Raw genomic sequence first — 27133 nt, forward strand, 5'->3', positions numbered from 1 at the left:
TAATCATTAAAGATCCAAAACATACCACTTGCTATACAGTGTCTTAAACCACATTTTTTCATGATGCTTCATATTAGCTCTTTATAGAAGACAATACCAAGCAGGAATCTGCAAAAGTGCCAGGAACAGATGTGACAGGATGTCTGGTCAACCTTTTAGTTGAGTAGGGAGAGGGTTGAGTTCACATCTGTGTTCAGAGGCACGTACTCCCTGTGATGTGAGGGCACAGCTCTCCTTGCTGTGGACTACCCAATGCACGGAAGGTCTATTTACAACCCCCAACTTGTGTGTATAGGAGCATTTTGTTTCTGGTAACATGTCTTTGGGTTTAGAAGTCTTCACATCTAAACAGTTCTCTAGAGATAACCTCACATTTGCTGTCCTCCCAACTGATGTAACCAGTGTGTTTAACCTTACGCACGTGTTTAACTAGGAAAAAAATTTCTGGGTTTGGTAACTGTGAATGTGCTACACATCCATGTGAATTCACAAGTCAGTGTTTCCTTTAAGGAAGCGGTATCTTTGTTGTTGTAAGATTCTGATGTATTTATGTACAAGACTGGCATGAAAAACATTTGCGTATCATAGCTTTGTATTTTCTAGCAGTATTTTACAAATCATGAATTTGACTTTGGTTTTTTTATGATCTCCATTAGTCATACGGAGCATCTGTCACAAACTGGGTATTGTATGGATACTTGAGCTTTTGGCCCCTGTTAAGGAGGGGAAATCCTTTTGTTTGCACATACGGTTTTTCTCAGTTGTCTGTGACTTATCAGTTGTGAGATAATGGTGCATGAAATTTTGATGTTCCTGCATTGTGTTCCAAAGTGATGGTGGGGATAACCCTAATTAGGTGGTACAGGATGTGCTAGGGAGCGCTTTGAGATGCTTTCTCTTATGTCGTTGATTTTTGGTTGGAAGAGATTTCTTGCCTCTTAAATTCTGGTGGTGCTGGACCTGGGAGTGCTTCTGCCAAGCCTTTGCACACATTTGAGTCTCCAGTTTTGTAGTTGCTCTGAGTTCAGGGAAAAAACTTAGTACTATGGCACAGTGTTGCGTGAAAGTGTGTTGTACCCAGTGCAGGTTTAGAAGTTCCTCTATGAAATGGGACTGCTGGGAGCACAGCAGAGAGTTGCCAGTGAAAGTCCGTGGGAGCCAGTCTGCATCTAGCAGCACTAGTGCTGAGCTCAGTGGGGCATTACTGTCTTGGTAGGTCTCTTCTGTGCTGTACAGCACCTCCTGTAGAGCTGAAACGCTTTTTTTTCCCATTCTCTGAGGTAGATTGGTATTCATTACTCTGGATACTGTGGACATAAGAAACTTTTGAAAATTTGAGAATTTTTTGGGATGATCTGTAGTTTTGTGCTTCTGTGTAGGTATGATCGATTCTGATGAAATACCCTGTGTATGCTCTGTTCTGAAAAGCTGAATTTTTAGGTAGGTAGTCAATAAACAGCTTCATTAGTTCCTTATTTCTTGAGTAGTTGTTTTTGCCATAGAAGAGGACACAAGAGGGCACCTCAGTTTTTGTTTTTTTTTAAAAATTGAAATAGTTAATCTGGAAAAACGCTACTTTAAAATTTTGTATTAGACTTTCTGTTTATAGGTTTCCTCTTAACCACTAAATGCTAATATAAAAGAGGTGAACTTAAGTATCAGGAGATTTGGGTTCTCTATATGAAAAGGTTAATTAAAAATAACTTTTATGGAAAAATGTTATTGGTCTAAATTGAAATGGCCTTTTCTGATGATCAGTAATTGATACTTGCTGGTTACTGTTGTGGAGGGGACCTGAGTAAACACTAGGCTCGTAGATGTCTAAGCGGGAAAAATACTGTGTGGGAGCTTAATGTTTGCACTAACACAATTACAGTTCAGTTGTAAGTCTTAGCAGAATAATTGAAATATATATTTCAAGTTGAAGAAGTTCTTGAAGCTCATCGTAGCATTAAGTTTTAATGTAGCTGACAGAGAATGAGTTTTGACGACTTTCTTAAATTGCTGCTTTCTAACTCTGTGACTGGAGACCCTGTCACTGAAGCTGTAGGAAGAGCGAGTACTGCAGGCGTCTGATGCCAGTGCCGTGTACTACCTCTCTGGACTGTAACTTCTCTTTGTGGTTTGGCGACGCCAATGCACTGAAAGTAGTGGAGCTGCCACGGGGTTCCTTAGGGTGACTAAGAATTCTTGTAATTACACATTGCCATTTTAAAAACTTGTTTATAACTGTGATAGCGTTTGACATGTTCATTTTGATGGCAGAGGTATTAAATATGATGTGGAAAGGCCATTTATAAAGCCAGATTGTTATAAAGCACTAGGACAGAGTGTAATCCGTAAGAATTTAGTTCTTTTCAGTCGGCCTTAGCAAGATATGAGCTAGTGCTTGACCTTTGTTTACCTTAAGACATGCAGCAGAAATGTAGCAAAGCCTTACAACTCTGGCTGTATGTAGGCTGGATCCAGCAGAGATTGTGATCACAGTGCGCGATTCCAGTGAAGGAGGTGCAGTTTATGTGGCTAGTGTAGTAATGGTAGTGAATTTTCACTAGATGGCGATAGAGACCTTGAGATCATTAATCAATTAAGACTCATTTTTGTCACAAGAGTGTTTTAAACGTTGACTATCAGGTTTTTCAAATGGGTCTTCCTTCTTTATTTTTTTCAGTTGTGGGTAATCTCTAGCAGGGAAGATGAGGCATATCAGTGTGAATTTGTCAGAATTTAATGCATTGTATATCACAGGTAGACTGGTTAAGTTTCGGTGTATTTTAGAAAGGAAAAAAGGGCAAAAATTTAGCGTGGGAGAAAGTTAAAACTATAGCTCAGGTCTGTTTGACTTTTTTGGAAAATGTAGATGTTTTCCTGTTTTGATCATTAGAAATGCATCACTTCTTATTCTTACAACAAATTAAAAAAAAATTAATTTCTGTGTTTGCAATCCAAATGTTACATTATTGATCTGCAATGTGTTAGAAGGATTCCTGGACCTTCCCCCTACCCCAGCCCCCCCCTTCACCCCGACGTTACTAAGCGTTTGCCTGGACATTGCTTTTGTAACTACAGCAGTTGCTTGCATGGAAAAGTAATAGGAAAATATTTAATATATTTTTAGCTGTCCTTTAATGTAATTTAACAACTGGAAACAAGATGAGTTGGTGTTGTACAACCAGCCAGCTCTGCACTAGCAGGCAGTGTAAGGTCATGCCTTTCTAGCCTCTTTAAAGGACAAGTCTTTTGATGAAGTGTCAGTTGTCTGATTTCTCAAACGCAGGATGCCCTCTGCTGCAGGATTTTCCTACAGGACAGCAAAGTTGTTGAGAGAATTTTATTTGTAGGCAGCTTGGTTGGTAATGGCTGTCACTCAAAGCTGAGGCCTTTTCCAGGTACTTCCTTTTTTCCACATTGTTTTTCATTGTTGCCTATTTTTGCCCAAGCAGCTAGAAAACTTGCCTTTGAGAGGAAAATAACACATTTTTCTGTTTTTAGCAGTACTAACAGGTAGATCTAGTGTTACAGTATGCAAAATAAAAGGGGGAAAGAGGCAATTGGGTTAATTCCAACTTTCTCATTCAGATCCTTTAGATACATTCTCAGTTAATAATTAGTTTAAGGCCCTGGCAGTCAAAAGGAAAGAATAAAAGCATGTTATTGCTGCAGTCTGGGAAAAGAATGGAAGGGGGAGGAGAAAGATGAAGTGGAGAAAGATGAGCTCATTTTAAAAAAATTAAGCAAGGGTAGGTAAGCAGGTTAATGGCCGTCTATTGTAATTGTCTTATGTAAAGAAATCCTGACATCTCTCTTTTTTTCAATTTTTTATTTTTATAAGTCTTGTTCATGCAGGGAAATTGATCATCAGCTACTTTCTCTTAATTGCACCTCAAAGCGTTGGTTATACAGTCTACAAGAGTTGTCATGTGAATGGGGGGCAATTGTCAGGATCCTGGTTTCTTACATGTTGTGGTATGGGAGAAAGGGGATTGTTAAAAGAGGGAGAGGAGCCTCTTGAAGTCTCATATAAGCATGCTGTCTATATTTAAACAGGGAATACAACAGCGATATAACATTTTTGGAAGACGTGGAACTTGATGACAAAATGCTAGGCAAAGTGACTTAATTGCTTTTAAATCTATAAGTGGCAAACTGAAATCTTAGGAGAAATAGTGCTAAATTGTTGCAGTGTTCCTAAATGGAAACTGTTGGGGTCAAACCAGTTGTCACTGTTGTTAAATTTATCATTATGTATGCAATTGTGAGCCAGTGAAAAAGCAATGTACATTATTCTGCATGCTAATATCTGAAACGAGTTAGAATAGACATTTCAAAGGAGAGGCTGCTTACAGTCTGAAAATGCAAACTGAGTACCAAGTAGTAGAAAAATTATGGAACATCTTAACATTCGTTGAAATGAAATATTATTATTGTTAGTCAAGTGCATGGGATGACATCTGGTCTGATAAAGACTTCTGCGTCTCCAAGGAGAGGAAATGAAACATTTCAATTAAGAAGAATGGCCAGAGTATTTTGGGTGAGGAGGAAATTAGTTTGGAGGAAAAAAAATTATTTTATTTTATTTTGGGTGGTGTGGGTTGTTGGTTTTTTGTGGTGTGTGGGTTTTTTTGTTTTTTTTTTTTTTTCCCACTGGACAGAAGGGTTTTTTTAATGGGTATTCACTCAGAAATGTTTAGGAAGAGTGACTGGATTCAGATTGATTGTACAGCAAGTCAGATGAATAGAGAGAATTTCTTTTTTGTGACTGCTTATTTTAAGATTGTACTGTCACGAGAGGTGTGGTGCCTTTCACTTCCTGCCTACTGATTACTATGGATGGGTTATAGCAATTGCATGGCCTCATGGTGAGTTGGATCAGCCCGGTGATCTGAGTTGAAACCTAACTAGAGGAAAACCAAATTGATTTCTGTTGGATCAATGACTGCATACTCTTAGAACAGGTAGAAAAGAGGAGATTGGAAAGTGGGGGCACACTCAATATCAGATGTGGTATAGATATGGTCATGTGTATGGCCAGCCTTTTTTCAGCTTACACCTGACTGTGAAATTGTAGGGTTAGTGTTATTAGGGTGAACAAATGGGGGGTTGGTTTGGTTGTTGTTTTCCTCCTTCTGTACTTTTGTTTTTTCTAATGGTTTCCTATCTTGTATTTTGTTCCTATCTTGCCAAAAGACACAAATTTTGGTTGAGTCTTGTCTTAACCTGTCTGACTAGATAACAAGATATTCCTCACCCAAAATTGTGGTAAAGCTGAAAACCAGGGTACTGGGAGATGTTAAAGAGCCAAGTCTCTGGCTCATTCTCCGTATTTTTAAACAGTACGTCCCCTTATAGAAGCCATGTGTGTTGGGTAAAGGGCTGATACCTCAGGATCAGGAGAGGTAGAAATGTCTCTCCACATCCAGTGGTAACAGGAAAGACTCTCAGGCGTGCGGTAAAATATTCGGGAATGCACTTGAATCCTGCAACCCCCAAAGTTTGCCATGTTTCAGCTTTAGAATAACTGAAGAAATCCTTTAATCCTATCTAGAATACTGTAGGGATTATGAGATTCTCAAGACAGAGATCCTTTCGCGGTTCTCTTCTTCAGATACTGGTATCGAGATGCCAGGAAGATACAGGAGCACAGGAGCTTCACCCTGAAGGTGAGAGCTTTTGCAACATCTCAGCACTGTTTGTAGACTGCTTAGGTTCTGTTTTCAGACAGACTCATTTCTCAATACCCACTGTTAAGGCTGGAAGAATACAAATGCTCACTGCTGTCTTGATGTTTTTCTCCAGCCTGTATATTTGCTAGCACTACAAGTCTTTGCAGTACACATTTTCTTGATTTATTAGTGGCTTGCCATAAAATAGTTTGTTTTTTGAGACATAACAGAAGTTGTTCTTCTGGGCGTTATTGCCTCGCTCATTTGTGTCATGCATTTATCTTAGATTGGATGTTGGCCTGTTGTAGAAACTATCAGTTTGGATACTTAGATGGTAATAAAGTTTCCAAAATAAAAGAGACTTTAAATTAGGCATTAAAAATAATTTTCCATTTCAAGCACTATGCTGAAGAGTATAGAAAAATGATCTAACTGAAGTGTCTGTCTCCCATGAGTCTTAAATAAATATTCATACTGTCCTTCAAAAATATGACACCTTGATCTGATGATCAAAAATTTTCATATATTTTTTGGGAATGTTGCCCACTGTGTAGAAGCTCACTGTCGCACAACAAGACTGTATTAAAAGCTTTTTGCTCCATCCGCAATTGCATGATCTATTCTTTATTCTCTTGGATGAATAGTCATTTGAGCCTACAAGATCTGCTGTTTTCAGGTAATGATTTAATGGTGGTGATGATCCTACTCTGACATATAGGAGAGGCCGAGAGCTGTGTTTCTTCAGTCTGGAGAAAAAAAAGTTTAAGGATGGAATTAATCGTGGTCTTCAACAACCTAATGGGGGCTGTCCGGAAAAAGCCAGACTCTTTCCAGAGATGCACAGCCTTGCGCTAGGCAGGTTTAGCCCTGTGTTGGGCAGGAGGTTGGATTAGATGATGTCCAGGGATTCCTTCAAACCAAAATTGTTTTATCACCATCAGTTTAGAAGTTCCTTTAATTCACACTCAGATTTATCATCAGGGTCAGCTAGATCCAACAGATGTAAGAGTAGCCACTTGTCATTTGAAGTGAAGAAAACTAGAAGGATGAAGACATTTCAGCAGTGATATTTGTCTTATTAGGCTGTTTTGGTTTCAAAGCTAAAATAAAAAAAGAACCTTTGCTCTGAGTAATTCGAATGCAGGTTTTGCTGTATAGATCAGGTTGTGTGGTCTCTTGCATGTGTGTCCTTTCACTGGGCCTGTGCCAAGATTCATTGGCTTAATTTAGAAGATGTGCATGAACTGCTTATGCTATTTTCAGCATTGAAATACACTTACGAGACAGATGAAACAGTTTGTTCAAGACCTTTATTTATCTGTGGAAGGTGGACTGCCTCTGCTGCTGCAGGTACAATACCTTGTAAGGATACAGGAGATCTTGGTGGGCAACATGAAGAGCTCTGCTTGGGACAAAGGATTCTTGAGAAGTAGATGCAGTTTAATGAGCTGGGGCATACCTAATGCGGATCTCTTAATGTAAACAAGCAATGTTAGAAGCAAGAAAACTGCGAGTCAGGCATATAGCCTAAGCTAATTTGTTCAGACTTCCTTCGTAGTGGAAAGAGGGCAGTGTCAAAGCTGGATGAAATAAATCCCCCCAAATTTTAGACCGAAAGGCACGTGAAAGCTTGCCTATGCTTGCACTTTGTTTGCTTTCCTTCCAGTGGTTATACGTAATGTAACACAGGAGATGTTGCTTGTGGTAGCGTTGTCTTCAGCTTCAGGCTATGCCCTTTATCAAACTTACGGGGTAAGGTTTCAAGGAGTAGGATTAAATTATATATGTTGATATCTTCTCTACAATTTGATACTCTGTGCGTTTGCTGATTTGAGCCACTAGAAACAGATGCTCCATGAAATCCTATTTCAACACCCCAGGTAGTCAATTTGGAAAAAAAAAAAAAAAAAAAAAAAAAAATCCAGTTCCCTTTACCTTTCACGTTCAGTCTTTTATATTTTCGGGTGTTCTAACTGACAGACTTTTAAAAAAGCAAGAAGTAGTTTTTTAGGTTGTTGGGGGTGGGAAGTAGTTCCCACTTGCATCCCTGAAATGCAGTGCTCATCAAGCAGCGCTCATCAAAAATGGGGGATGTCAGAAGGTCATTTGAACCTTATTGGGGGGATTAGTCCCTGGCAGTCATTTCTATGTGAGCTTGTGCTGATCTTGGTGATTTGGTGATTACCTGAGACTGGAGAATCTTTTAAAATTTGGATTATAATGGTTGGTAAGCCCTGGTTGTAAAAAACAAAACAAAACAAAAAACCACACCAAAAAAGCCAACAAACAAGTAAAAAAAAGGTTGCTTTTTTGACATGTAGCCATTATGAAAGATGATTCCTTGTTCCTGCTGTTGTAGGAGCAGCCAGCCATAGCCAAGCAGTTGCATGGCTGATTCATCTTGGATTGATCATGCCTTGTTAGGTTAATGCTTGCTTTCTTGCCTTGTTCATGAAATAGACCAGAAAGTGGTGAGTTTACTATTGAAAGTTGTCAGAAAAGCAGGACTGTGCAATAACCTGCTTTGATGAAGTTCAGAGTCTTGCTTCCCGAAATGCCTGGTTAAGAAGGGTTTCTGTCACAGAGATACAGAAGACCTTGAGGTACAAGTACTTTTCTTTATCCAAGGAAAGTGAATCTGCAGAACAGTTGCCAGGGAGCACGATAAGTATAGTAAAGTAATCGCTCTATACACGGGCTGTTTGTTCTTCAGTTTGGTGTTCTGAATTGTTCTGTGTGCAACTTCGTTCTATTAGGCAATACCACAGTTGTCACACTAATGATTTATTTTCCATTTTCTCTGACTTCAGTGCAAAGAGTGTTCTCAGTGTTAACTTCATTCTTCCTCCTTGCTGCTTTTAATTTGACTGGGATATCAAACTGCCCCAGGCTTTGTTGTACTGTAATTTGGAGTTGGCGTGTGGAAGACTGCCACAAAACCACAGGAACATCTCAGCCCTATGCTCAGGTGTATTGCATCCTTCTGTTGGTTTTGCTCTGGTTGGAATTTTACTCATGGAATCTAGAACTTCCTTGGCTGTATTTTTGAGCAACCCAACTATAAGTCAATGATAGCTGATGTTTTGGTTTTCATGTGACCTCCTTAATTTCTCCTTACTCTTCATCTCTCTCAGAACTCTACATCAACAGCATCTTTGAACTTAGGCAAATACCATTTTGGTGTTTTCTCAAAAATCGATTGTTTTCTTTAAATTGTAATATTACAAAGCTCCTTTGCCTTGATGTTTTGATATGTATCGTGCCTGGGTTTTTTTGGTTCAATGCATAACTTCATATTTTTCAACTTAGAGTTAAAAGTAGTCACCCTGGAGCTAAAGAAAAATCAATGAGAAGCCTGTACTTAGACTGAGAACCCCTGCAGAAAGCTTTGATTAGAGAAAAGCTTTATACCTGACTCTTATACACAATTGTCCATCAGGTGGCCAGTAATTTTGGCATGTACTACTGTATACCACAGATGCTAGAGATGGAAAAAGGTCTATTACATCATGTAGTCTGTCTTCCAAAGTATGTGTATAGTTTACTTCAGCAGAGACACAACCCTTCGTGGTTTTTTGTTGAAGACTGTTGTCCTTCAAGAAGCCACTTCTAATTTTAATTTTGCCATGGTTTTTGATCTGATTGCTTTTTATGATCACTAATTTTTAATAGATTAAAGGTGGAAGATGAGCCTGCCTTCAGTAGGAATGTGTTAATTGACAGGTGTCCTGAAGTTCCACGTTCTTGGCAGTGGTCCAGGATGACAGAGCAGTAATGATTTAGAAACTACCATTCCTTCCTGGTGACAGGATTGGAGGAAATCTGTGAAGTTACTCATTACTACTAGCTTCTAACAGACTGTGAGAAGATCATTGTGGAGTCCGATTAGTTGAGATTACCTCCTTTATGCAGAATGCTTGGGGGTTTTTAGATTCCTTTACATGCTGTCTTACAGCTCGCACCAATTTTTTTTTCTCTTCTCTTTAATGTTCTTGATGGTTACTCTTGAGGATTTGAGTAAGGGATCATGTGCCTATCCCTATGTGGTATAACTAGTACAGCTATTTAAATGTTGTCTGGAACCCATTTACCCTATCTGTCAGTTGCTGCTTAGTTCGGTGGAAATGCTTTTATGTAAATCACAGAACAATACTTCTGACTTGTAACAAGATTGTGCTGAATTTAGGGGACAGAAACACTTCATCCTAGAATAAAAATGTCTTGCTGAATCAAGGGTGGAAGATTATAAAAGCTGCTGCTTTTTGAAAGTGTATTATGCTGACACATACGTGTATGTATAATTGAATTAGCTGTGATACACCTACCAGGGGAAACTTCCCACTGATTCTAAAAAATGTAGGGAAAAGCTGGCAATTTGCATGCTATTTGGTAAGCTGGACCAATGCCCCTTGATATATTTTTGCAGACCACTCTTCAGCTGGTCTTAGAATATTTGGAATTCATGCCTGATGGGGAGGGGGGCAGATGCTTTCCTTTTACTTCCTTCCAAGTAATTTCTTGATGAAAGTAGTTCCTTCTGTGGCTAGGAGGTATTTGCACTTTATAGGGATCTAATGGCGTTCTTAATGATTTTGATTGCTCTTAGGCTTCTGTGGAAGATTCTGTCCTAATCTTGGCTTATTTTGTAACCTCATAACAAATATAATTTTTTTTCTTCCATTCAAATAAAAACAATGCTCCCTTTCCCCCCACCCTCCTTTAGTGTGCAGACCTTGTACCATCTGATACTTTGGTGGTGGATCTTAAACTTTGATTTGCTTATTCTAATATTTAAAGAAAACAGTTACGAAAGTCTTTCTTTCATATATGAACAAGTCATCTAGTTTTGGTTTTATATTGTGGTTTTTTTTTCCCAGAAAGATGGGCTTCTGACATGCTGACCAAGGAAAGATTAATAAATTGTGGCTTTTGTTTGTGTCTCTCAGTTTTCAGCCTGGAGTGTAAGCTTGTGTCACTTTGCTCTGTCATAAATACTGTGTTAAATTACAGCAATTTTTTTTAAGAAACTGTTTGATTTTTTGCCAGGGATTCCTGAGCCATCTAGTAATAGTTTCAGGGATCCTATTCCTTCTCTGAAAATCAGTGCCAATTTTGGACTGTGCAGCTGTCCCAGTTTCCTTTTCATTAATTTTCACTGTAGGAATAAATGTTTGTTGTCTGATGTTTATTATATTAGATTATTTAAAGTCAGTTATTTCCTTCCCCACATAGATTTTGCTTCGCTACTTTTTTTTAATTTTTTTTTTCCTTAAAGTGGAAAAAGGAATAGATCTGCCAGAGGAGATCTGAATGGTAAAGCAGTATGAAGTGGCATTTATTTGACTATTCCAGAAATGATCCTTCTGTTATTCCATACAGTACTGCATAGCTTTTGGCTCAGCTGGTCTGCATAATAGGGGAGAGCCTCCCTGCTAAGCCAAGCAACTCCTTTTTGCTTCAAAGAGCATGTGAGGCATGCATGGTAGTAGATTATCACAATTATCAAGTATCAGTACTGACTTAGTGTTTGTCCCTGGCCTTTTCCATCTTAACTTAAGGAAAGCCTGTTTTGTGACTGCCTCTCTGCCCCTCTCTCTGAGACCAACTGGGGTTAATAGTTTATTAATAGTTTGTGTTGTACGTAGGTCATCACAGGCTTGCTACATGCTCTGGAGCATAAGGAGGGGTTTGCGATTTTATATAACATGATGATGCTTTCACTATTTAAGCTCTTCAGACAGTGTGGGAAGCAGGTGTCGTTAATGGATTTTTTTATGGTCTGATAAGTTTTTCTTAAATTTAAAAAACAAACCCAGACTTTTTGCATGCTTTGCATAACATGGAGGCATTGGGCTTTGTCTTTCGTTTTTGAGATTTGTGTCATGGCCAGTAGTTGTTTTAGCACTACTGCAGTTATAGACCATAAACAGACCAGTGATTCGCACTGTGTTCCATGGAAGAAGACTTGGTGCTCTCTGAGGCTCTGAGCTGTTGCGGTGAATGCTGGGGTAGATGGAGTTTGGGAAGACCTGAGCTGATACGGATACCCATAATGAAGGAAGTCCTTTACATGTTTTGCTTTTTAAATGCAATAGGCACAGGTGCTTAGATGTTAAGTCAGCTGTACTTACAAAGTGTTTGGAAAAAAGAGTAGCATGAGCTGCAAATAGATTTTCCTAGACAGCGAGTAATTGATTTCCTTTATATTATTTTACTTCTGTTTTCCTCTTTCCTGTTTTCCATGTTTCTTCCAAAACAAGTACTTGAATCATCCTTTTTGGTGTGCTCTTACTTGGGGATGGGGGTGAAATGAAGGGAGGAGTGGAATTGTTGATGGGTAGTTCAAGAGGTGATTAGTTGTCCAAAAATATTAGCAGTTTTTCTGATAACTACAGAGCCTTGAAGTTAAAAGCTGGAGGAGACACATGAAAATTACTTTTACCTCAGCATTTAGTTCAGTCAGTGTGTTAAGGAGTTGAATGTCAAGAGTAAACTAAAACAATCTGGAGAAGGTAGCTATGGGTCTTCAAGTCACAAAAATAACCTGGAAACAGTGAATGCTCAGAACGGGTAAGGAGAAATACTGCATCACACTGAAGGGCAAGCAACTTTGAGTTCAAAAGTGCACAAGAAGTCAAAAAATCTTGGATAATTAGTTCTATTCTGTACATGGAATTAAAATAGCAGAAAAAAAATTTGAACTTTCTGCAAGTCAAGCTTGAGATGCAATGTCTGGATTTAAACAAATTGCTTTTTACTGGGGGCTGAGAAGGAAGCTTCTCATAGGAGAAATGGCTTCAGCTGCCTTGCTGTGCCGCACCTGGTGCTGGGCTTCCCGGGAAAGAACTGTAGATGGACTACGTGTAAAGCCTGTACATTAGGGTGAGAGTCACCGCTTGACTAGGTTTGCGTTTTGGGTTTTGTGTTTGGGGGTTTTTTTTCTTTACTTTTTTCCTACAGAAGAGAGCAGCTGGGTAAGATCTGTGGAAGTCGTGCTTCCAACTCTGCTCCTTTTTTGCTGATGCCTTGTGTTGAACTCTTCCTGGAGGATGAAATGTCTCTTGGCACAGTTGTTGCCATCTGCTGTTTGTCTCTGTTGATAAGCCTTAGTTAGCACTTTTCCGATGAAAGTGCATGACATAGTTTCAAAGACTGCTCCATTTACCTGTTGCTGTGGGACTAGGCAGGCCCCATTCTAAATGTTTTCCAGCTGGTACGTATCATTACTGTTTCAGATGACTAACATGAAAAATGATGATTGAAGCTACAAGCCTATTGCGTAGTAAGCTTTAATTAGTTAAACTGCTTCGTATTCGTTTACTGTTGGTGCTAATGCTCTTGAAATTAATTGGCACTAAAGGGGGTTCAAAGTTTATATGCAATCATTGCTGTTATAATGTGCTATATTACTAGGTAACTTGGCTTATTAGGTGATTTCATTCTCAATTATTGCTGCAAGTTAACAAGGCCAGAGTAATTATCTCACAAACAATAGCCTTGCTCGCAAGACAGATGCAGCCAGACCCTTGCCACGGAGTTCGAGTGCCCACTGTGTTCTAGCGAATAGGCAAGGGAAGGTGATCTACGTGTGTCACCCAGCAGCAGATGGGGAAGATTTTTAGAAAGTGGGATAGCACACTTTCAGATCTTCTGTTATGTTAATAAAGGTTTTGTGTGAGAACGATAGTAATGTCAATAGCCATCATCTATCAATGACATCAACCCTTGGCATGTGCAAGCCATCAAAGCAAACACAGAATGCCTTTGTATGCATAGCTGGACAGTACAAACCAGTTGCTACTAGAGTGAAGGTCATCTCTCATTTTCCTAGAATAGACTAAATACCTAGCATACACATTTATTGAACTTTGAACAACAGTTGTGATTTGGTTAAAATGGAAAATTTAGAGTGATGGGAATTTCTAGACTCTGTAGGAATTTAACCTCTAAATAGTTGCTCTGTTGTATGCCACTGGTGTACTATAATGTGGCTTATATCAGCCTACAGATGTCTGCTGGAAGAAATAATAAATTCACCAGATTAATATTATCTAGTAAGTATAAAGCATTATTAAGTAATATATATTTAATATCTAAGCTCATATTTAAGATGGTAAGGCTCATATCAGAAGTTAATCACAAGTGAAGATGACTTTCATGAGTGGAAAAAGGGAAAATTACACTGGTGAAACTGTGGAATAGCAGTATGACTGAGCAGTGCCAATGTACACCTCTTGTTGGTCACTCTCCAAAATGCCATTGGAAGAAGGTTCAAGTGCTGAATCTCCAGATTTTTAAGTGTCTTGATCTGGGTTCTGATACTATTTTAAGTCCCTCTTTACAGCCAGCATGAAAATCTTTATTTAGGACCATCTTTCAGGAGCTGCACACAGCAGGTTAGGTATTTATTCCATCCCAGGAAATTCCTGTTTCCAGGAATGAAAAAGCCTAACCACTAGAACCCCTTAATTTTCTCTTTCTGGCACTTACATTCTTAAAAGTGGAGATTGAGAAGAAGTTTAGCAGATTCAAGAGTGTACTTTGTGGATGGACAGGTCTCATATATGAATTTTAAAGATGACACTGTGTTTCAAGTGAAAAGGATGGATCACTACTTTGCATGGTAGGCTGCTTAGTATGTTTTGTTAGAAGCATCTGTGGAATTTTACACTGGATGGTTCTTTGTAGCCATAGTAATTTTGCCCTTTTTGAGTAGTATCAGCTTACAAGTTAGAATCTGGAGTATGCAGCGACATTAAAAGACTTTAAACGCTGATGTCTGCAGTGGTTCAACTTTATAGGAATAGTTCTGAAGACAGGATTTAATTGTGGGTATTTTAAGCTAAGGTATTAAACCTACTGTTAGGTATTTTTTTATTCTGATCTTTAGTATTTATGATTATGACATTTAATTCTCTCCTGTAAAAGATTGTAGTTACCCACAATCACAAAGAGGAGGAGTGCAGAAAAAAAATATCCTCATGACTTTCTCATAGCCACTACTCTTCAGGTGAGGAGTTACAAATGTGGAGGTACAGGGCAAAGCATCTTAACTTATGTGCAGCCTGCAAAGATACAGAGGAACCTAAGTGCCTGTTTCAGTTGTTTTACACTTTTCAGTAAGGAAGGAAAAGTAAGAATACTTTGTCATTACACTGTAGATGTGATGCTTCTAACGGTATCTGTCAAGTGCATGTATTCGATAACACAGAGGGTTCCTCAGCGGTGGATTCATTTTGCTATTTCAGCCTTGAAACCAAGTTTCCGTGTTTGAATCTCCTAAAATTGTTGGTGTCATGTGTCTAATAACCCATCTACTTGAATAGTGATAAAGCCTCCTACTTAGTCTGTCTACCTCAAGGGACTAATCGAGCAGCCATCGTGACAATACTCCTCTGAGCCAACAAAATACATTTTTTCCCCAGGAGTTCCCTTTGAAACATAAATTATTTTTAAGGCAATAGTGATAGGGGCCGTGAAATGAGGCTCAATGAGGAACAAGTGTCTATCTCAAATTGTCTGTCGTGGCCAGTGAAGTTAAAAACCCAAAAACTAATTTCACATTACTTAAAAAGGAGATGGATATCTTTATCAATAGGATTATATGATGTGTGTTTTTAGGGGGCTGGAGTTGATGACTCAGTCCTGGATGTCTTAGTAGATGTTTTTGCCATGCGGTAGCCTGCAGCCTGCTTCAGTTTTGCTCCATAAAGTCTTGAAGCAATTGTGTTGCATTTCCTGCTGTGGCAGAGACCATCACCGGTCAGAGGAGCCAAGAATCAAAATTCTGTAAATATCTGTCCCAAATGTATGTGGTTCAGCTTGACATAAGTGATTCATGTCTTCCTCCTCTTTCCTCCTCACTGTCTTACAAGTCCTCTTACATGATCGGGTTCTTGTGTTTGTTGGTGTAGGTTCAGAGTTGCTGCAGTTGGCAGCATTAATGAGCCACGTTTCAGTTCTTTGTTAGCTTCATGGCAAAGGAGTTGCATAGAGGTGGTGGTGGATTTTGCATCATTTGTGCTAAATCAAGATCATATGCCTTGCTTCTAAAAATTTTGCTGTCACTCAACCTGAAGGTACAGGCTTGAAGTAGAGACTATTTAGTAAAACTTCATGGCCCGTGTGTTATACAGGAAGGTCAATAAGGAATCACTGCAGTCTTGTGCCCCACTGAAATCTTACAATTTTTGTGGCAGATGAATTGGATAGAATTTGAATGAATCGGATATCTTTGATAAAAATAATTCTGTATAGTTATGAGAAGTCATGTGTGGTCAGCCAGAGAGGAACAGTCTATTTACATCTGGCACAACATAAAAATATTTGTACTTAAAAATTGGTTCTCAATAACCTGTCGCTTGGATTTTCAATATTTACCTTGTTTAGTGCTCAAGGGATTCTTTGTTCATGTACTCGATGCTTATAAGAGGTTTCCTGTAATTCCTTCCCAGGTGTGCATGATCTGGTATATTTAGTTTGTTTTAAGGAATTTGTTTGCTATAGTCTACACCTCTGTAAAGCAATGTGCAAGGAGAAAGTGATGCTTCACTTGTCTCAGTTCAATCTTGAAATGTTTACTGTTTGTTACGTAGTTATAACTCTGATCATGGGTTTGTCTCTTTCCTCAGACCATAGTCACTCTTAGGAGGGATCAACTTACCTGTGGTATAATTAATTTCACCTCTGAGTATGTTAAGAAATTTTGTATGCTTTTATATTTTCTGGTTTCTGGTTAGTACCTTATGTCACAATTTTTCGAAGGGATTAAATGACTTTTCTAAACCAAAAAATTCCTAATGGAGTAACCAGAAATCCCTGTAGGTTTTCGCTGTTTTAATGCTTACTGCAAGTTGCCTATTTTTCAGGCTCTGAGGTAAAATAGGAGGTTGTGACCAGATGATGTGTTGGACTGCAGTCTGTTTAGATATGTGTTCTTGTACAAGCTAGGGAATATTTTGGAGGTATACATTGGAGATTCGAGAGCTTTTGCTATGGGGATGGTCAAAGGTTTTCTGGATAGCAGATATATCCTTGTGAAGAAGGGTGAACTGCAAGGAGGGGACCCTGTGACATTGGTGGCTGAGTGCTGTGCCATGACTAAGGGCTGTGTTGTCCTACTGCAGTGGGCACAGCTCTCTCTGGCATAGCAGGATGCGTCTTCTGGGTGTAGAGACATTTTCTGACGAGCAGCAAAGATGTGCCTAAACCCCAAAGGAGAGTCCCAAGGAGTTTATTACGATCTTCTCCTTTTTTAGAACTCTGATAATACTGAGAAAGCAGATGAATTGAAGAAGGTGTGTTCTTCAGGTCTTTGTTCTTGTTTGTAGTTCAAGGTAATGTTCATATCCCTACAAAGCTGAGAGTCTTCTGAGCGATGTGATAAGTATACCTATTACTAATCTATTAATAATTGTGAATCAAATGTCTTTTCTTCATGCAATATTATTTATTATCACAATTCTGAGTGATGGCTTAAAAAGCACTTCTTATGAGCATTTGCTCATTATATTCCTTGCATGGAAGAATGTTGAGGTTTTGATACCTTACTAGCACACGCTTCTGAAGTTATAGGCAGGCTTTGGATATTAGTACAGCATCAAGGTGTGACTGTATATATCTTAATGTTAAATAGCTTTTACAACTGTTGGACAGATGCTCAACAGATGTGCTTTGCTTCAGGTTTCAGTGGACTTCTTCTAAGCTACTAAAAACTAAGAGTGGCCTGGGTGGATTGCACCTTCTTATTCCAGTGTCAGAGAGGCCTGAATGCCTGAGCGTGGTTCAGAAAAAAAGAGAACAAAGGGCCCTCTTACCCCAAGTGATACATAGTCAAGATCTAGAACAAAGTTGTTCTGCTTTTTTTTTTTTTCCTCCTTCCACTTCCCTCCTTTTCTTTTACCTTGACGTACTTTAGTCAAGCATTAACTCTTGAGGTGATGCTTTAACTCACATGTATAAGCATATTGGTATAGGGTAATTTAGCCATGTCACTGTAGTAGTATATGATGTTCTGAATGCTGCTTATTTGACACTCTTTTGGGGGGGGTAGTTTTTTTGTGGTTTTGCTGTTGTTTCCAGTGTTCAGAATATTAAAAAAGAATGAATAGGTAAAGGAATAAATTAAGAGCTGAAGACATGAGAAAAACATCTGAAATAGATACAGGGGAGCCAAAACTTCCTCGCATATCTCCTTAATGGGCAGAAAAAGGTGCTGCTAATTCCGTAGAGGGTGGGATTTTTTTGTGGTGGAGGAAAGGCTTTTGGAGCAGGTCTTATGTACTTTTACATGTATAAGGCTACTGGAGGCACATTGTGCAACTGGATTTTGTTTTGTGCTAACTTGCCTTCCTTACAAATTCTTGTTTGTTTCAATAGCTCTCTTTCTCCTTCCCTCCCCTTCCCCCCAAAAGTGTTAGAGGTCTTCACTACCAAAGCATCACATTTTGTGTTTCCAGTCACTTCCCAAATTGGTCATCGCTACTGCTGTTGTTTTCTGGCCTCTCTAGTTGAATACCATGTCACTTATAGATCAAGGTGGGAGCCTGGAATTAAGTTCTCAAAGCTGTTGTGTAAAATTCAACTCTCACATCTGTTTGAATTAAAGTGTTTGGGGTGCAGTGTAGGTGAAGAGAGTGTTCCAGAGGGCAGGAGGGGAGGACAGGCTGCTGCTGAATTCCAGGGTGATGCAGGTGCAAGCCAGCAGCATCTCCCTGGCTGTTCCAAACTGGCTTTTCTTTCAAAAGGACAAAAGTGGGAGTTGCTGGCCAGACTCTGGTTTGCTTTGTGGCTAAACCGAATGGAGGGGCTGTTTTCCGCCCAGAGAGCAAGGACTTGCTTTTCCCCTGGCAGGGAGGAAGGGAGGGATGTTGCTTTGGGTCTGTCAGGATGCTCTGGCTGTGCATGGTGGTTTGCAGTTGCTGAGCCGTGCCCAGCAGCGCGTCCTGCTCCAGTGCTTTGCTGCTTCTTTCCCCGTGCCGCTCTTCCAGCCCAACTGAGCATTCGCCAGCAGTTCCTTAATAAACGCGCTGCTTCTGACTGGTTGCGGTAGGAGCAGAAGGCTGAGATGACTTGCAGCCCTATGTGAAAGATTAAGCAGTGTCTGTCTTTGATGTATTTCTCTGTAGGCGGGTTTTTTGTTGTTTTTCCAAGTAGTTCCACCATCCATCTGTGTGTGGAAGTTTGAGGTGTACATTACCGCTTACCCTGTTGTTTTGAGGTGTGATTTCCTAGTTTTTTCCCTACTATACACTAGACAGGCTGGAGTGTCCTTGAACCTGCCCTCTCCTTTCTAAAGTGAAGAATGAGAAGCCTTTAAGCAGCTTAAGTGTTGGCCGTGTTGCAGCTGACAGGAAACCGATCTGCCGCTTGGCCCCGCGCGGTGCAGCCTGACTTGCCGGTGGCATGCGCTGGGGCTGTGCGCGCCTTGTGAGGGCCAGGGGTACACGCCGTCGGTCCCCACTGCACCCCAGCAAGGTGGAGTTTGGCTGTGGACGTGGTCGGAAATCGCTGTCTCTCCCAAAACTTTGCGGCTGTTTGCCACAGCTGTCTGTCCTGTCAAAACAGTGACTCATCTCAGGGTTAAAGGTTGATGAAAACTGTTGCTAACTTGAGATGATTGATGTTGGAAAAACCAATTAGTGAGCAGGGGCAATTAATTTGATCACTTGCAGCGTAGTTTCTTGTCCAGGTTTTCAAGTACTTTGCTGAGGAGTGCCTATGTTACCAGGTTCTTTCTTTTTAATTGAAATAAGAATGTACTTTCAGTGGACTGCTTCCAAGAGGAAACACAGGGTAAATTAATAAGCAATGCTTGACTTCAGTTGTGAAGGTTTCCTGTGTGATCTCCAAAGGGTGGCAGAGCTCTTTTTGCTTGGAGATGGAAATGTCAGATACCCTGATGAAATTTTCAAATTAAATACCGTGTGATAGAGTTGGGAGCTCATCATCTGTGCTCCACAATGGGAGGTGTTTTCTGTAGTTGGGGAGGTAAAAGAGGAGTGTTAAAAGGGTATTCTGGTAACATTACTTCGGCTTATTCAATTGCTGATGACAAGACAATGTGTTTCCACTTTGGTCCATGCTGCTAAAGTGTAATATAATTATTTGTATTAGACACCAGCCACCTGTTAATATCGTTCTTGTAAAGGTCATTGTGTGGTGCCTTGCTGTCTGAATTTAACGGCCCTGTATCAGGTTTGTTGGTCACTCTTTTGTGTGACACCGGACAAGTGTTTGTGGGGAAAGAATGTGAACCCGATACCCCGGTGGCTGGGGGAGAGGGGAGGACCAGGGACGGGCTCTACTGCTGCTGCTATTGTTGGGCCACCGGCCCAGGGGTGGAAAACAAGCAGCTTCCTTGTGAAGTGCTTTCACGTAACATAGCCCTTCTTTGGAACAAAAATAAATTGCAGTAATTTCCCAAGAGAAGCAGACTGATGCCTGTAAAAGTTTTTGGCACCCCTGGATGCATAGGGGCACTGTGATCCTGACCTGGGCTGTAAAGGAGGGGAGGGGGTGCTACTCGACTGGCTGGCTGGCCTCCTAATGCCATGAAAAGAAAGTGAGGTGGTGATAATGTAATTGTGCCTGGTGACAACGGGTAGATGCTTGATAAATTATTTTTAAACATATGGTGTTGGCAGTTAACCTTAATCCTGGTGTTGGATTCATTTATTAATGTCAGTACAGTGACCTGAAAATGCAAAGCACTGTATCATTGAGAAATGTTGACCTTGTTATCTGACAATTTTTAATTAATTTTGCTGAATATAAGGGTGCCGTGTGTTTAACTTGAACTTTCACTCTTCCCACCTGACCTGGTATTAGCTTTTGGGAGAGGTGGGGGACAGGTAGGGCTTGCAGATGAACTACTTCTATGCCTGTATCCGGTGAATGGAGCAGATGCAAGTGACTGCTGCTGCAGGGGCTCAGCTGAATGACTTTGTTTTCAAATTTCTAGAAAATGAAAGCTTCAGCTGCCAAAAGAACAAAACAAAGCACCTGATTTACCACATGGTGTAGGACATTCCAGCACTTGCAAAGAGGGAGGGTTGGCTTTAAGCCATCCATATTCCAGCATCATTAGTAACTGCTACTAACTGTTGGATTGAATTGCTGGCTGAGAAAGAGCAAGGGCTTTTAGAGTCTTCTCTGCAATTGAAAATAGTCGTATGAAGAACTCCATTACTGCCAATTTTATAAGGAATAAGGATCTCGCTTTTATCAGTTGCGTACTTCTTGGTTCAAACCATTCGAGCTTCATTATGCGCATGTAGATAGCTCGTGTTTCTTTGAAATGGGTCATTAGGGTCTTCAAGCATTCTCACTTTATAAAAATCTAATTGATTATTTCTGCCATGAAAGAGTTAATGAAGGATCACTTGTGGCTTTTAATTTTCAGCTAATTAAACAGAACGGCTGTTCTTGCCTTGGCACTCATAGTTAAAAGTGCCAAATATAGGATTCTTTTTGTGTGTGAGTTGAAGGGTGAGGAGGAGGGGGAAAAGTTACATGTAAATCATTTAGCCATTAACCTAATGTGGTGGATTTATAAATCCTATTACTATAAGCCCTTTTCATTTCCACTGAGGCCTGACGTGTGCTTGATCCTGCTAATGTAAAATTCATTCTGTCTAAGTGATTACTGAAGTAAGACACTTTTAGTCAATTTTAATCAGATTGCGTGAAACTTGCTTGAACACTAACGTTAAGTAAGACATGGACACAGTTTGGCCATGTCTTAATTAGCCTTACAAATCAGTTAGACTAGGAATCAATCAGTGAGCCAAGTCTATGAACCTTTTGACACCTAATGCTTTCGGTGGGGGGAAGATCTATGCTGAGGGCTGAAAATGCAGGGCTTGGAAGCAAGATTAAGATTGTAATTTGGTGTTCTTGTTTTATGGTATGCTTGGCAGTCCCTCACAGTGTGCAAGTCCTTTACGATGCAGCCCTCATCGGTGTTTCGGAGTTGAGGCCAGTGGGGTGCTTCCCGTAGCCCATCATAAATTCCTGTCTCCACAGCAGGAGCAGCAATTGGAGTATTTTTCTGAAGCTGCTTCTGCTCCAAGATACGTCTGTTATTTTGGCAGAGGGGGGCAAGGGACAGCTTATCTTAAAATGTTGTAACTTCCCCTTCCAAGCATTCACTGGGAACTACTGACTTGGATTCATGGGACATCTGTGCTTCTCGGGTATAGCTGTCCCCAGTTTTTCTATAGGGAGACTTTAGTATGGAAGATGCCTGCCTCACAGGCCCCCCAGATACTGCTTGTTGTTGAGATCAGAGGGGGTTTTTGTGAAATGTCATCCTTTTGAAAGACAAATAAAGAGTTTGCCATTTTTAATGTTTCTCCTGGATTGTTGCTTTTTAAGTAGGCTTGGCTCTGACATGAGCCTCAAACTGACTTTCAGTCCATGTTAGTTTACGCAGTCTTAGCCAGTATCTTTACTATTCTCATCATGTAGAATTTCTGTATTAATAACGACTTTAGGCATTTTTTTTCATATATGAACCATTTCCTTTTATTACAAAGATGCTTGAAAAACTTGTCATGTCCTTGAAAGATCCCACAGAAGACTTTGTTGGTCGTTTTGTTTTCCTACTGTTGCTTATGGTGTCTTCTGCAGCGCAGTGAAAAGCCTTAGGAGAAAAGGATGCTTGTGGTATATGGAAGTAAAAATGTTTAATACCAGAGACAGCAGGTGTTCTCTCGAAGTGGGCAACACCTTTTGCAGCAGTCCCAACTGCGCATGCATTGTGGCAGTGCTGGGGGCTTGAGTCTGTAACCTGGTGGAAGACAGGCCCGTTCTAAATGACCACCTTAGACTGGAGATTTTATTGTGCCATTCTAGGAAAAATTACCTGTATGGTGATTTTGTTTTTAAACTTGAAAATTTAACCACCAGCAGTGTCAGCAAACCCTTTTCAAAAGTTACTCCAGAAGTCTGTATGCTACAGGCTCTGTAAGTTGTTTTTATTGCTCAACTTCCAGGCAATTTAAATATCTTTTCTCCTCTATCTAACCTATTAAATTACCTCCCTCTGTTAGGGTGAGTGTACCTCATTTAGTCAGATGTTACTTGCTTGATGATAGGACTGCAAGCACATGTGGAAGAGAGTAGGGAACGTGTTTTTTGCTTGATCTGAATGCCTCTTTGTCTTCTGTTTTCTCTTTCGTACAGTTGCTGTTGGTCTGCCAGGTGTGCCTTTTTGAATGAAAATCAGAAACTTCTTTAGTGTAGAACTCTTACAGTGTAGTTGGGATGAGGCTTATTTGAAAAGCTTTGAAATTAGATGTTAATTACCTTTCTCTTCTACTGGATAATCTTCTGTACTTTAACCAAATAAGGATAATCTTCTATACTTTAATCAAATAAATATTCAAATACTTTGAATTTGCCATATTTCAGCTTTGTGACAGTTTTCTTATGGGATGGATTGTAGCAGAGCAACTGCTCGTGAAAAGGGAGAACTGAAACAGAAAAATCATACTAGTTCAGGTGGATGGGACATCTGATCTGTTACAGACATACAGCTAAATGTAGTTGATCTGAAAAACCATACAATGATGGGCTAGTAGATGAACTGGCAAGTTTCACTTCAGCCTTTTTTTTTTTTTTTCTTTTTTTTTCTTTTTAAGATTGTAGCTACCAGTATCATAAGATCATAAGCTTGAGAAAGATGTAATAAGGTCCGTTCTGGATAATATTTTAGGGTAACGTTTTTATTGATCTCAGTCAGATTGTGGTTGGTTCTTGACTTTGAATATTAAAGTTTATATCTTCCCATAAATGCTTATGTGTACATACGGTCAAAATAAATGTCTAGGTTAATAAACATAAAGAACTCTAGGATACCCTGCCTCAGAAAAGAACATGACCTATAAAACAGAACAGATGTCTCTTATCAGCCGTAATGCGTGTATATTTCCTGGGAAGATCCCTTCAAATCTCTTGTTTTGCAGCTCATCAGGACATACTAAAATCAGTGTTATGTATGTCAGAAAGCAGCAATATCTCTTCAGTGTTCTGCAGGTTGGTGCACAGGTGGGTTTTTTTACCCAGCAGATTTAATGTATTTTTTTAATAAGTAAAAATTTCAGTATTCTTGAGTTTTTTATGGGCACTTGGTATTCGTCTGTTCTCTAAAGGGAAAATGTATGGGGTTTTTTTCATTGCGTTTGTGTCATTTTAATGGTAAGATTGATAGATTTTGTTGTTGTTGTTGTTTGCTGAAACACAGGAGGCTCTGTCTGAACATCAGGAAATGCTTTTTACTGTGAGGGTGACCAAGCCCTGGTACAGGTTGCCCAGGGAGGCTGTGGAGTCTCCGTCTTTGGAGATTCTTAAAGGTCTCTGGACACAGTCCTGGGCAATCAGCTCTAGATGATCCTGCTTGCGCTGCGAGTTGGACCAGTTGACCCCCAGAGGTCCTTTCAAACCTCAACCAGTCTGTGACTCTGTGATTTTGTTTATGATTTTTTTAGTTCAAATGAGGTCTTAGAATACCAGAAAATTCCTACAGGGATTTCTATTCTTCTAATGTTTCCTTGTCTTTCCTTCTGTTTTGGGAATTAATTGGTTGGTTTGTTTGTTTTAGGCACCTGTAGTAATCTAAAGGCATTAAAAAGAAGCTTAACAACGTTTGTATCTGTAATAGCAGTGGATGAAATCAAGCCACTGTTGACCAGTGCTTGTAGTTGGATTATTACGTTGGTGCTAAAATTTCTCTCGGGGCTCTGCAGGTCTCATTTCAGATATAACTCTAATGAGGATATTGAATGACTGGTGTGACAATAATGTAAATTAGTGCTGGTGCCTTCTGTTTAAACTGAAAAGTAAGAGCAAGAGAGAGCTTTGAAAGAAGGCTTCCTTGGCATATGAGTGAAAGCTGAGGTTTTTATTAATGATTCAAATTCCTGTAATAAGTAGGAAAGCTTGTTAGCAATGTTTTTAGATTAAACAAAACCTTTAGGTTGTGATGTTCTTTTTTTAACAGAATTTGTGGGATGGAGAATTTAAATGAAAATTTCTAAAGTCAAAGATTGATTGAGTTAAAGTATGTAGCACAAAATCAATCCTGTCAAATTGTAGGGAAATAAGTGAGAGATTTATAAACATTGTTAATGTTTTAGAAATCTAGGTTTGTGCAAATGTGTTTTGAATTCTTTACAAATGAGATAACAGTAGGTCTAAATGACAAATTAAGGATTTAAAAAATAATCAGCATGCCTCTCTTGCAGTAATGGATTTATGGAGGTAGCATGCTTTAGTTGCATTTGTAATTAAGGTTTTTCCATCATTAGAATAGAAATGTATTCCTGTTGAGCAATATCATTTTAGGTGAATTATGTGGATTGAATGAGTGGCAAAACTCCACTACTTTACTGACTTTTAGCCACATATCGGATTATTTGGATGGGATTCCTAGAGGGACACATTGAAAGGTTAAATACATTTGTTTGTTTCCCTAGTCTTCATATTTCCATTTTCTTTACAATTAACAAACAAATCCATATCCTGTGGTATTACACAATGACAACTTAACAACTTGGCTTCATTAGTAATGAAGCCATACTGCTATTAATTTTGAAACAGTAAATACTGAAATGGGTGGGCTGTACGTGGAGTGCTTAATGACAGAGTAATGCATAAAAGTAACTTCTGAAACTTTGCATGAGTTCATAGTCCTGAAAAATTAAATTGAATGCTTTGATAAGCTTCTCACTTTGTTCTGTTTTTAAAAACAGTGCAAGTGTCCTTGGTGATGAGACAGGCTACAAATGGTATTGAAAATGCCCTAGACTGCAATTTCAAGTAATTGACCAATTGACCATTAACTGCTGAAATCTTAAAGGCTGATAATAAGGTGGTCCCTTTCAGGAATTTGCTTTTGCATGAAGCTCAGCTTTTCTCAGTTGGAGTACTCACAAAATTGTGTCATGACATCAAATATCGTTCCATCCTTAGCTCCTTTAAGTGTCTATAATATGTACGTTATGGTGGATGTCTCTGGATAGGCAATAGTTTCCACTGGCATGGGCTCTTTTATCCTGTATGTCCTTATAGGAAAAGTCTGGAAGGTGCAGTTGCCCCAACCCACCCCACAGTTCCTATTTCTAAGTTATAGTTGCAAGCCCTATTTAACAAGCAATTTAGGATTGTTAACTAGTAATTTTCTTTTGTAGTTAGTTTAAAAATAGCTAAAAACCTTAAATGAGATTTTTAAATTTTTTTTTATTTCTCCATTGGGATCTAAGTGTATGGCAAAAATTAGCCATACATCTTACAATCATCTGGGAGGCTGGTAGATTTTATTTCTGACACGCTTTGTAAATGCTTACTTTGATTTTGAGGGGGTCTTTTATGTCCTGAGGAGCTCCATCTTAATTTTTTTTTGTCAGACTTACCTAGAGAATTAAGGAAACTCATTTTGAAGAGAGAATCTAAAAAGACTGTGTCTGACTGACAGACTCTCAGGAGTTCTTTCCATCTGTATCCAAGCCAGCTTCATCAAGTGCTGTACAGAGGTTGCACTGAACAAATAGGAAATCTGAGACTTCATGCTATTAACCATGCATGTTCCCCATTGTCTTTTCACATCCTTGGAGCAATCACTAGGTCCTGCCTGAAGTGGGAAAGGTTAATTGTCGCATGTAGAGTTGAAACTGTTTTCTTTCCCTGATACCACCTAAGAAGGCAGTTAAGAGCTGCCACAGGGGCTAGTCTGAAGAGACCATGTAGGAGTCACATCAATACAGTGGCTGATATTTGGACATATTGGAGATGGTACCTGCCCTGCCTATACTTTTTCACTGCTTTGATCACTACCAACGTGGTTGTGAGTTTCTGAGACTTGAGCGCTGGTAGTTATTTAGTCCTGCATAGGTACGTTGGTGAAAATCTTCATTTGTTACAAGTGCTCATTTCATTCAGGTTTCATCATTCTTTGGAACTGGAATAATCTTTGTTGAATTTCTTTCAGTTGTGACCAGGAAAGGTGGCACAATGTCAAAGACTAGGGTTTCTCTACTTGCAGCAACAGTTTTCCTGGTTTCTAGCACTTTGTATATATGCTCCTGCATGATGGAAAACTTAGTCTGTTACTTCTCTTTGATGCAGCAAGATTCCTCTTATAGCAGATTCTCTTTCTTTTTTTTTTTTCTTTTTTTTTTTTCTCCTATTTGGGCAGTCCTTTTAGGACTTGTTTTTTTAAGTACAGTTTGAACCCTTTAGGCATTTGTATACACCTGATCTCTCATCTTTTGCAATCGAGTAGTTGGGTGGAAAATTGAACATCCCACTATAGTTAGGAAGCTGAATGTACAGGAACTTCTCCTTCCTTAGTTAGAAGTTTACAATGTATCAGATCTGGAGCAGATTATTTTGGAAGTTTCAGAATGATCCTTTTCTTCAGAGTAGGTAGATGACCTAACTTGAAGGTGGCACTGAGTCACTCAGGGTGT

At 39.5% G+C, this 27133-nt stretch overlaps 1 protein-coding gene across 1 annotated transcript in view; it reads left to right on the forward strand.

The window, feature by feature from the left end:
- The window catches only part of POLA1 (DNA polymerase alpha 1, catalytic subunit), a 204000-nt gene that overhangs the window by 38135 nt on the left and 138732 nt on the right, over positions 1-27133 (forward strand). The window lies entirely within an intron of this gene.

This window comes from Leptosomus discolor, chromosome 1 (assembly GCF_034619465.1).
Source record: "Leptosomus discolor isolate bLepDis1 chromosome 1, bLepDis1.hap2, whole genome shotgun sequence".
Lineage (NCBI taxonomy): Eukaryota > Metazoa > Chordata > Aves > Leptosomiformes > Leptosomidae > Leptosomus > Leptosomus discolor.